Source organism: Oncorhynchus kisutch, linkage group LG27, assembly GCF_002021735.2.
Source record: "Oncorhynchus kisutch isolate 150728-3 linkage group LG27, Okis_V2, whole genome shotgun sequence".
NCBI lineage: Eukaryota > Metazoa > Chordata > Actinopteri > Salmoniformes > Salmonidae > Oncorhynchus > Oncorhynchus kisutch.
In genome coordinates, this window is record NC_034200.2 from 4,323,201 (window position 1) to 4,332,575 (window position 9,375).

Consider the following 9,375-nt stretch of genomic DNA (forward strand, 5'->3'; position numbering starts at 1 on the left):
CAACCTTATGGAATAATCCTTGAATAGCTTTTCAGAATTCACAGTTAAATTGGGCCACATGGAAAACTATAGGCATAGAAACCATAAATGGAAATACATGTAATTCCATTGAAAGCTTTAAAAAGCCATTTTGGATTGGCCATTGTAGATATTGTCAAATACATGCAAATTAAATCACATTTTGACTTGAAAAAATCCCCAAATTTCAACTTGAATTTTTTTGGGACATAAGATCTTGAGGGAATTCTATTTGAGTCTGAAAAGGATATTCATATGATAGGTAAGCTATACAAAACGTATGCATTCAGTTTATCCAACTGATTCAAGACTTGAAAATAACTGACATTGACACAAGATGGAGAGAATGTTGGAACATAACTAACAAGATTATAGTTAAGGAAAATGTATGTTTAATACAGCATAAATGTATGTATAGAATTTATTATACAAAAGACACAATTCGCAAATTTTACAGCACAAAGGCAGAGTCATGTCTGAAGTGTAAAACTAATAATGACTCAATAATCCATGCCTTCTGGGAATGTTAGAAAATCCAAAAGATATGGGTAGAGTTAGTGTAGGGACCAATGCAGGGAGACGAGAAGCAAGTATAGGGAGTGCACATTTAATGGATAATAGACAATAGACAAACAAGGACAGCGTCTGGACAGGGGAAAACGTAATGACATCAATGTAGACACGGGGAAGAAACTGAGGAAGTGACAGATATAGGGGAGGCAATCAATAAAGTAATAGAGTCCAGGTGAGTTCCATGAAGGGCTGATACGTGTAACGATGGTGACAGGTGTGCGTAATGATGGGCAGCCTGGTGCCCTCGAATGCCAGAGAGGGGGAGCAGGAGCAGGCGTAACAGTATCCACCCCCCCAATGGGCGCCACCCGGCGTCCCACCTGGACGACCCGGCTGAGTCGAGTCGTCCAGGTTCTAGATAGCACCTTTCTTTTTTCTAAATGTGTGTATACACATGTATCAGATGTTTCAGTTGATCTACCCCAGTGAGTAAGTAAGTTTTCTAAATGTGTGTATACACATGTATCAGATGTTTCAGTTGATCTACCCCAGTGAGTAAGTAAGTTTTCTAAATGTGTGTATACACATTTATCAGATGTTTCAGTTGATCTACCCCAGTGAGTAAGTACGTTTTCTAAATGTGTGTATACACATGTATCAGATGTTTCAGTTGATCTACCCCAGTGAGTAAGTAAGTTTTCTAAATGTGTGTATACACATGTATCAGATGTTTCAGTTGATCTACCCCAGTGAGTAAGTAAGTTTTCTAAATGTGTGTATACACATGTATCAGATGTTTCAGTTGCTCTACACCAGTGAGTAAGGGTTCTGTAAGGCTATACAGTATACACATGTATCAGATGTTTCAGTTGATCTACCCCAGTGAGTAAGTAAGTTTTCTAAATGTGTGTATACACATGTATCAGATGTTTCAGTTGCTCTACACCAGTGAGTAAGGGTTCTGTAAGGCTATACAGTATATACATGTATCAGATGTTTCAGTTGATCTACCCCAGTGCGTAAGGGTTCTGTAAGGCTATACAGTATACACATGTATCAGATGTTTCAGTTGCTCTACACCAGTGAGTAAGGGTTCTGTAAGGCTATACAGTATACACATGTATCAGATGTTTCAGTTGATCTACCCCAGTGAGTAAGGGTTCTGTAAGGCTATACAGTATATACATGTATCAGATGTTTCAGTTGATCTACCCCAGTGAGTAAGGGTTCTGTAAGGCTATACAGTATATACATGTATCAGATGTTTCAGTTGATCTACCCCAGTGAGTAAGGGTTCTGTAAGGCTATACAGTATACACATGTATCAGATGTTTCAGTTGATCTACCCCAGTGAGTAAGGGTTCTGTAAGGCTATACAGTATATACATGTATCAGATGTTTCAGTTGCTCTACCCCAGTGAGTAAGGGTTCTGTAAGGCTATACAGTATACACATGTATCAGATGTTTCAGTTGCTCTACCCCAGTGAGTAAGGGTTCTGTAAGGCTATACAGTATACACATGTATCAGATGTTTCAGTTGATCTACCCCAGTGAGTAAGGGTTCTGTAAGGCTATACAGTATATACATGTATCAGATGTTTCAGTTGCTCTACCCCAGTGAGTAAGGGTTCTGTAAGGCTATACAGTATACACATGTATCAGATGTTTCAGTTGATCTACCCCAGTGAGTAAGGGTTCTGTAAGGCTATACAGTATATACATGTATCAGATGTTTCAGTTGATCTACCCCAGTGCGTAAGGGTTCTGTAAGGCTATACAGTATACACATGTATCAGATGTTTCAGTTGATCTACCCCAGTGAGTAAGGGTTCTGTAAGGCTATACAGTATACACATGTATCAGATGTTTCAGTTGATCTACCCCAGTGAGTAAGGGTTCTGTAAGGCTATACAGTATACACATGTATCAGATGTTTCAGTTGATCTACCCCAGTGAGTAAGGGTTCTGTAAGGCTATACAGTATACACATGTATCAGATGTTTCAGTTGATCTACCCCAGTGAGTAAGGGTTCTGTAAGGCTATACAGTATACACATGTATCAGATGTTTCAGTTGATCTACCCCAGTGAGTAAGGGTTCTGTAAGGCTATACAGTATACACATGTATCAGATGTTTCAGTTGATCTACCCCAGTGAGTAAGGGTTCTGTAAGGCTATACAGTATACACATGTATCAGATGTTTCAGTTGATCTACCCCAGTGAGTAAGGGTTCTGTAAGGCTATACAGTATACACATGTATCAGATGTTTCAGTTGATCTACCCCAGTGAGTAAGGGTTCTGTAAGGCTATACAGTATACACATGTATCAGATGTTTCAGTTGATCTACCCCAGTGAGTAAGGGTTCTGTAAGGCTATACAGTTATACCAAGGGATTGCCGCTGTTTGTGGCCTATGAAGTGGTGAATGGCAAATTTGAGATTGTGATATTGATCAGAAAATAAACTTAGCAAAAAAACAAACGTCTCTGTTTCAGGACCCTGTCTTTCAAAGATAATTCGTAAAAATCAAAGTAGCGTCACAGATCTTCATTGTAAGGGGTTTATTAAACACTGATTCCCATGCTTGTTCAATGAACCATGAACAATTAATGAACATGCACCTCGTTAAGACACTAACAGCTTACAGACGGTAGGCAGTTAAGGTCACAGTTATGAAAACTTAGGACACTAGAGGCCATTCAACTGACTCTGAAAAACACCAAAAGAAAGATGCATGCTGCAAGGAGGCATGAGGTCTGCAATTGCAATTTCCGTACTGTGAGACGACAAAGGCAGCGCAACAGGGAGACAGGACGGACAGCTGATCATCCTCACTGTGGCAGACCACGTGTAATAACACCTGCACAGGATCGGTACATTAGAACATCACACCTGCGGGACAGGTACAGGATGGCAACAACAACTGGCTGACTTACACCAGACGAGGCACAATCCCTCCATCAGTGCTCAGACTATCCACAATAAGCTGAGAGATGCTGGACTGAGGGCTTGTAGGCCTGTTGTAAGGCAGGTCCTCACCAGACATCACCAGCAACTACATTGCCTATGGGCACAAACACACCGTCGCTGGAGAGTCGTGATTTTGTCTCACCAGGGGTGATGGTCGGATTCTCGTTTATCGTCGAAGGAATGAGCGTTACACCGAGGCCTGTACTCTGGAGCGGGATCGATTTGGAGGTGAAGGGTCCGTCATGGTCTGGGGCGGTGTGTCACAGTATCATCGGAATTAGCTTGTCATCATTGCAGGCAATCTCAACACTGTGCGTTACAGGGAAGACATCCTCCTCCCTCATGTGGTACCCTTCCTGCAGGCTCATCCTGACATGACCCTCCAGCATGACAATATCACCAGCCATACTGCTCATTCTCTGCATGATTTCCTGCAAGACAGGAATGTCAGTGTTCTGCCATGGCCAGCGAAGAGCCCGGATCTCAATCCCATTGAGCACGTCTGGGACCTGTTGGATCGGCGGGTGAGGACTAGGGCCATTCCCCCCTGAAATGTCCCAGGAACTTGCAGGTGCCTTGGTGGAAGAGTGGGGTAACATCTCACAGTAAGGACTGGCAAATCTGGTGCAGTCCATGAGGAGGAGATGCACTGCAGTACTTAATGCAGCTGGTGGCCACACCAGATACTGACTGTCACTTTTGATTTTGACCCCCCTTTGTTCAGGGACACATTCCATTTCTGTTAGTCACATATCTGTGGAACTTGTTCAGTTTATGTCTCAGTTGTTGAATCTTGTTATGTTCATACAAATATTTACACATGTTAAGTTTGCTGAAAATAAACACAGTTGACAGTGAGAGGACGTTTATTTTTTTGCTGAGTTCATGTGATCTGTAAGATAGCAAATAAACCATAATAGCACCACAGAACCCGTAAGGAATTCAGGTTGAGTGTTGCACTGAGGATGATTAAAAACTATAAACTTACAAAAGGTATGACAACTATTGAACTGTTTACAAAGACAAGATTACATAATGACCTCAGAGTTCTGATGTATGGTCAAAATTCCACACTACCGCCTCCCGAGTGGCGCACTGCTAGCTGTGCTTCTAGAGATCCTGGTTCGAGTCCAGTCTCTGTTGCAGTCGACCGCGACCGGGAGACCCATGGGGCGGTATCCAATTGGCCAGCATTGTGTCAAGAAGCAGTGAGGTTGGCTGAGTTGTGTTTCGCACAGCTCTCGACCTTCGCCTCTCCCGAGTCCATAGGGGAGTTGCAGCGATGGGACAAGACTGTAACTACCAATTGGAAAACAAAACATTTACAAAAATAAACAAATACAAAAAACAATAATTGTCCACACTATAGGATCCCTCCTAGAGCCTGTGGAGGATTTCATGTGTAACTTTGTTTGGGTAGTGCTGTAAATCTACACAGCATTGAAATACAATACACTGAAAGACAAAGAAAAGTAATATCTTATCTGTTCAATCTAATAGTCATGTCTGTGTGTGTGTGTGTGTGTGTGTGTGGGTAACTTGCATGGATGTGGGCTGTTGCATGTAGGTTGTCTTGAGGTTATAATATGGTTATTTTCTAGGTCAGAGGAACACATAGAAGTGATGCTGTGACAGCTAAATAGGTCATTATGAAGTGGTTTTGAGTTCTTCTCCATTTGTTGCATCATAGCTGTCCCTGTGACAACCACAACCTTTTTACCCATGCATATGTCACGCAATGCTTTAATTGGGACATTTTATCATGTTCATATGAATACTGAAACATTTCAAATGTTGGTGTTGCTTTAGCACTACAAACATGTATTTGCATGGTTATTACAATGGTAGGTACAATGTGAAAACTGCAGTTAAGCTGTTGTTACATACAACTTAACCTTAAACAACTACCACATGAAAACTCAGTCTGGTCTCAATGACTAAACGTAACATAGTAAATGTAAATCCAAGACACTGAAATCAGTATGATATGTTGTGTTTGGTATGGTTACATAAGATAGAAGGCTACTTACACTACCCTTCAAAAGTTTGGGGTCACTTATAAATGTCCCTTGTTTTTGACAGGAAAGCTAATTTTTGTCCATTGAAATAACATAAAATTGATCAGAAATACAGTGTAGACAATCTCAATGTTGCAAATGACTATTGTAGCTGGAAATGGCTGATTTTTAATGGAATATCTACATAGGAGTACAGAGGCCCATTATCAGCAACCATCACTCCTGTGTTCCAATGGCACGTTGTGTTAGCTAATTCAAGTTTATAATTTTAAAAGGCTAATTGCTAGCCCAGCTAGCCCAGCGGAAAACTGTTGTTCTGATTAAAGAAGCAATATAACTGGCCTTTTTTTGATTAGTTGAGTATCTGGAGCATCAGCATTTGTGGGTTTGATTACAGGCTCAAAATGGCTAGGACAAAGGACTTTCTTCTGAAACTCATCAGTCTATTCTTGGTCTGAGAAATTAAGGCTATTCCATGCAAGAAATTACCAAGAAACTGAAGATCTCTTACAACGCTGTGTACTACTCCCACTTCCTGTCTCTGTGTTTTGCATCAGATAGGACTGTTTGGGTTTTCACATTTCATTGTTTTGTAGTTTATTCATGTATAGTTTTCCTTTATTAAAATAACATGAATCATCACCACGCTGCGTTTTGGTCCGCCTCTCCTTCACCTAAGGAAAACCATTACATTGTCTCTGTTTCTTTCTCTCCCTAAATGAAAATGACAGGTGCTTAAATAGGACTATCATGGAGATGTGACTCACACAGGCTTACTAATCACAATGATCAACACTTTTTCTGTATGACTTGAACACTCCAGCTCATTTTAAGGTAACTGTACATCACATTATGTAACACAATCCTAACATTATGTAATCATCTAGTACAAGAATAACTTCTTCCTTAAATTTGATCTGACACGCATCAACATATAGTTGCTGTAAATTCTTGATGCATACAGAGTGGAAGGGGGTTTTGTATCAAGTTACCAACAATGCGGCCTGTGTCATTCTTCCCATCTGAGAACTTTCCACCTTGTTCTTTAACCACCGAGTCTGCGGTCCAGAAAAGGCAGCATATTTCCAACTGTAAGTATTTAAACTACATTACAATGCCAGATCATTGTATCAGATTATCTTTGTATCTGATTCACACAATAGAGTTACATGTATCTATCCAACTTTACTGCCTGCCTAGAACTCTGAACCTGACAAGATGGCAAAGCTTCTCTGCATGTGCTGCTGGTGGCACTGATGACTCTGTGTGAAAGTAGTAAGTAGGACATGAACGGTCACTTATTTTGGGTTTAGTCATATTTTAGTAGAGAAAAGGTTGTGCATTGCTTCTGTTTTGAGCTATGCTTTGTCATTTTCAAAGTAAAAAGAAAAATCAATCTATTTTTACGTTGTCTTTTCTACTAAAAGTCTAAATATCTGTGATGCTGTCTGTCAGAATACACAGAAGGCTATCCCTGTGACGAAAGCTGAAAGAGTGCAGAATGAGACTGGGATCTGCGACATCAATGCTGTGATGTAAGCATATAGCTATATTATTTGTCTTTAAACAGTTTCAGTACATAGGTTTTTTTAATTTTTATTGATTGTTGAATCTGATGTAATGTTTCTAAATCCACCCCTCTCTTTTTATAAAGGTCTACCACTGTGAAGGACAGACATGTCTGTGCTGACCCCGACAGCAAGTGGGTACAGGACGACATTTAGCACATAAGATAAACTTTGTTTTTTATTTTATTGATAACCCATCACAGTAGCAACATTTTTCCATTTTATTAAACAGTAACACAAAACTGTTTGAATTGTATATGATGTTGTAAATGACCAAACACTCTTTTTTTCTTCCCAAGGACCAGAAGGACTGCAGCCTGAACGTGATGGCATCCACACAAACATAATCTGTTGGGTGATGACAGACATGACACACGTCTCTTTCCCAGTTACGGTGTCTGTCTGTCCACCGTTAGAACAACATTTGAATTACGTTTCATTTGTTATTGAATGTGTAGTTATGGCTGGAAAAAGTACTTCAATGTCAAGATGTAAATGTTCAGTACAAGAAGTTATAATGTAGCTACATTTTTTTTAATCATGGTGTGGTTCACTGAACACTACAGGTAAATTGAAACCAACACAGAGCACCAGCTCAACACAAGGTAATATCTCGTTAAAACATCAATATGCGCGAAAATCACCCGCACAGCTGATCTCGATTGCAGCCATTATTGGCCATGTTATCGCTCCCTGCAGATGATGTCGGTGTTTAATTTAAGTCCTGGTTGCTGCCAACATTTTTCAAGACTATTTATGCCTCTGGTGGGTAATATGTGCGGTATAGATGAAACCTAATATTTGAGCAGACTAAGTCCAAAATGAACTATTTCACATCATTTCATACAAGTGAAATAAGGTATTTCCTCATTTACCAGAGAGAATCTACTGTGACAATGTAGCTTATGTTGGTATACTTACTTGTAATTTTCAAATAATTTAACCCATGAATAAAACCTTAATACAGTATGGTCATTTCTTATCAAAAGGGAAAAATAAAGTATTCCTGTATTGTCTACATCTAAAATTGGTAACTTATTGAAGACAATTATGATTGAATTAATATTGACAAATCTGTTTTCATTCAATTATAATCTAATCAAGGTATGACAAATTAGTATATTCTAATGTGGCCCAAACATAGATGTCTATAATGTACTTTACAGTAAACTCAAGTATAGTTCAGTGCAGTACAGTACAGTATAGTTCAGTACGGTACTCTACTTTTCTATACTGATTTAAACTGTACTGAACTATACTTTCCTGTAAAATCAAATAAAAATGATTTTGTTACATGCGCCGAATACAACTGGTGTAGACTTTACTGTTAAATGATTCCCAACAATGCAGAGTTTAAAAATAAAATAGTAACACGAGGAATACAATAAAATACACAAGGAGCTATACCGTACTGTACTAAAGTTTCTTACAATTCACGGGGTCTAGTCTTACAATAAATAGTTTTAATTAAATACTAGCTTTGCTATTTTCAATGGTCCTGGTAGGTCGTATTTCATTGGGGCCTGTAGTAGAGAATCTAGACACAGCTGTCTGATATCAAACTTGTTTGACACAGTAACAACGAGAGATCAACTGATCTGCTGGTTTATTCTTGTGGGTTTTTGGTTGCAAGCAAGTCTGTTTTAACACGCAGGTGCATGTAATTTCCCATTAGTAACGTTTCAAGAAATACAGCGCTAAATGTTCTACCTGTTGGTTGCAATTGACCATTACTTGTTTTATGATGGACAGACAAACAATGATACAGAACATAGACAGTACACCTTGGGATCAAAATGGATCTACAGGGTTATAACCAACCTCAACACACACCATAGGGTAATGTCTAAAAAACACTATATTCTGGATGTCATTTAGTCATCTCAGAGCTCTAGCAAAACCAGAACTTTACTGAGACTGTCTCATAGGAACCACTGTGAAGGATGCTGTTTGACTAATTCCTTGTATCCAGATAGAAGATTTTCAAGATTGCTCTGGTAGGTAGTGATGACTGATCGCACTGGGCCACTTTGGCCCCATCCAGTCTGGCCAGGTGAATCAGCATCTGGACATGAAGGGACGCTCCGTTGACCCACATCCTCAGAGCCCACAAGCTCATCTCTCCGTCCAGCAGCATGGAGTTCTTCAACTGAGTCAGGGCAAAGCTCAGGTTACGCTCCACGTGCTGGATGTCACGCTTAAACTCTGCCTTGTTGCGTATGTGCATGAGGTGTCTCTTGAGGTACTCATCCATTTGGTCTCTCACAGCGGAGGCCTCTGCAAAG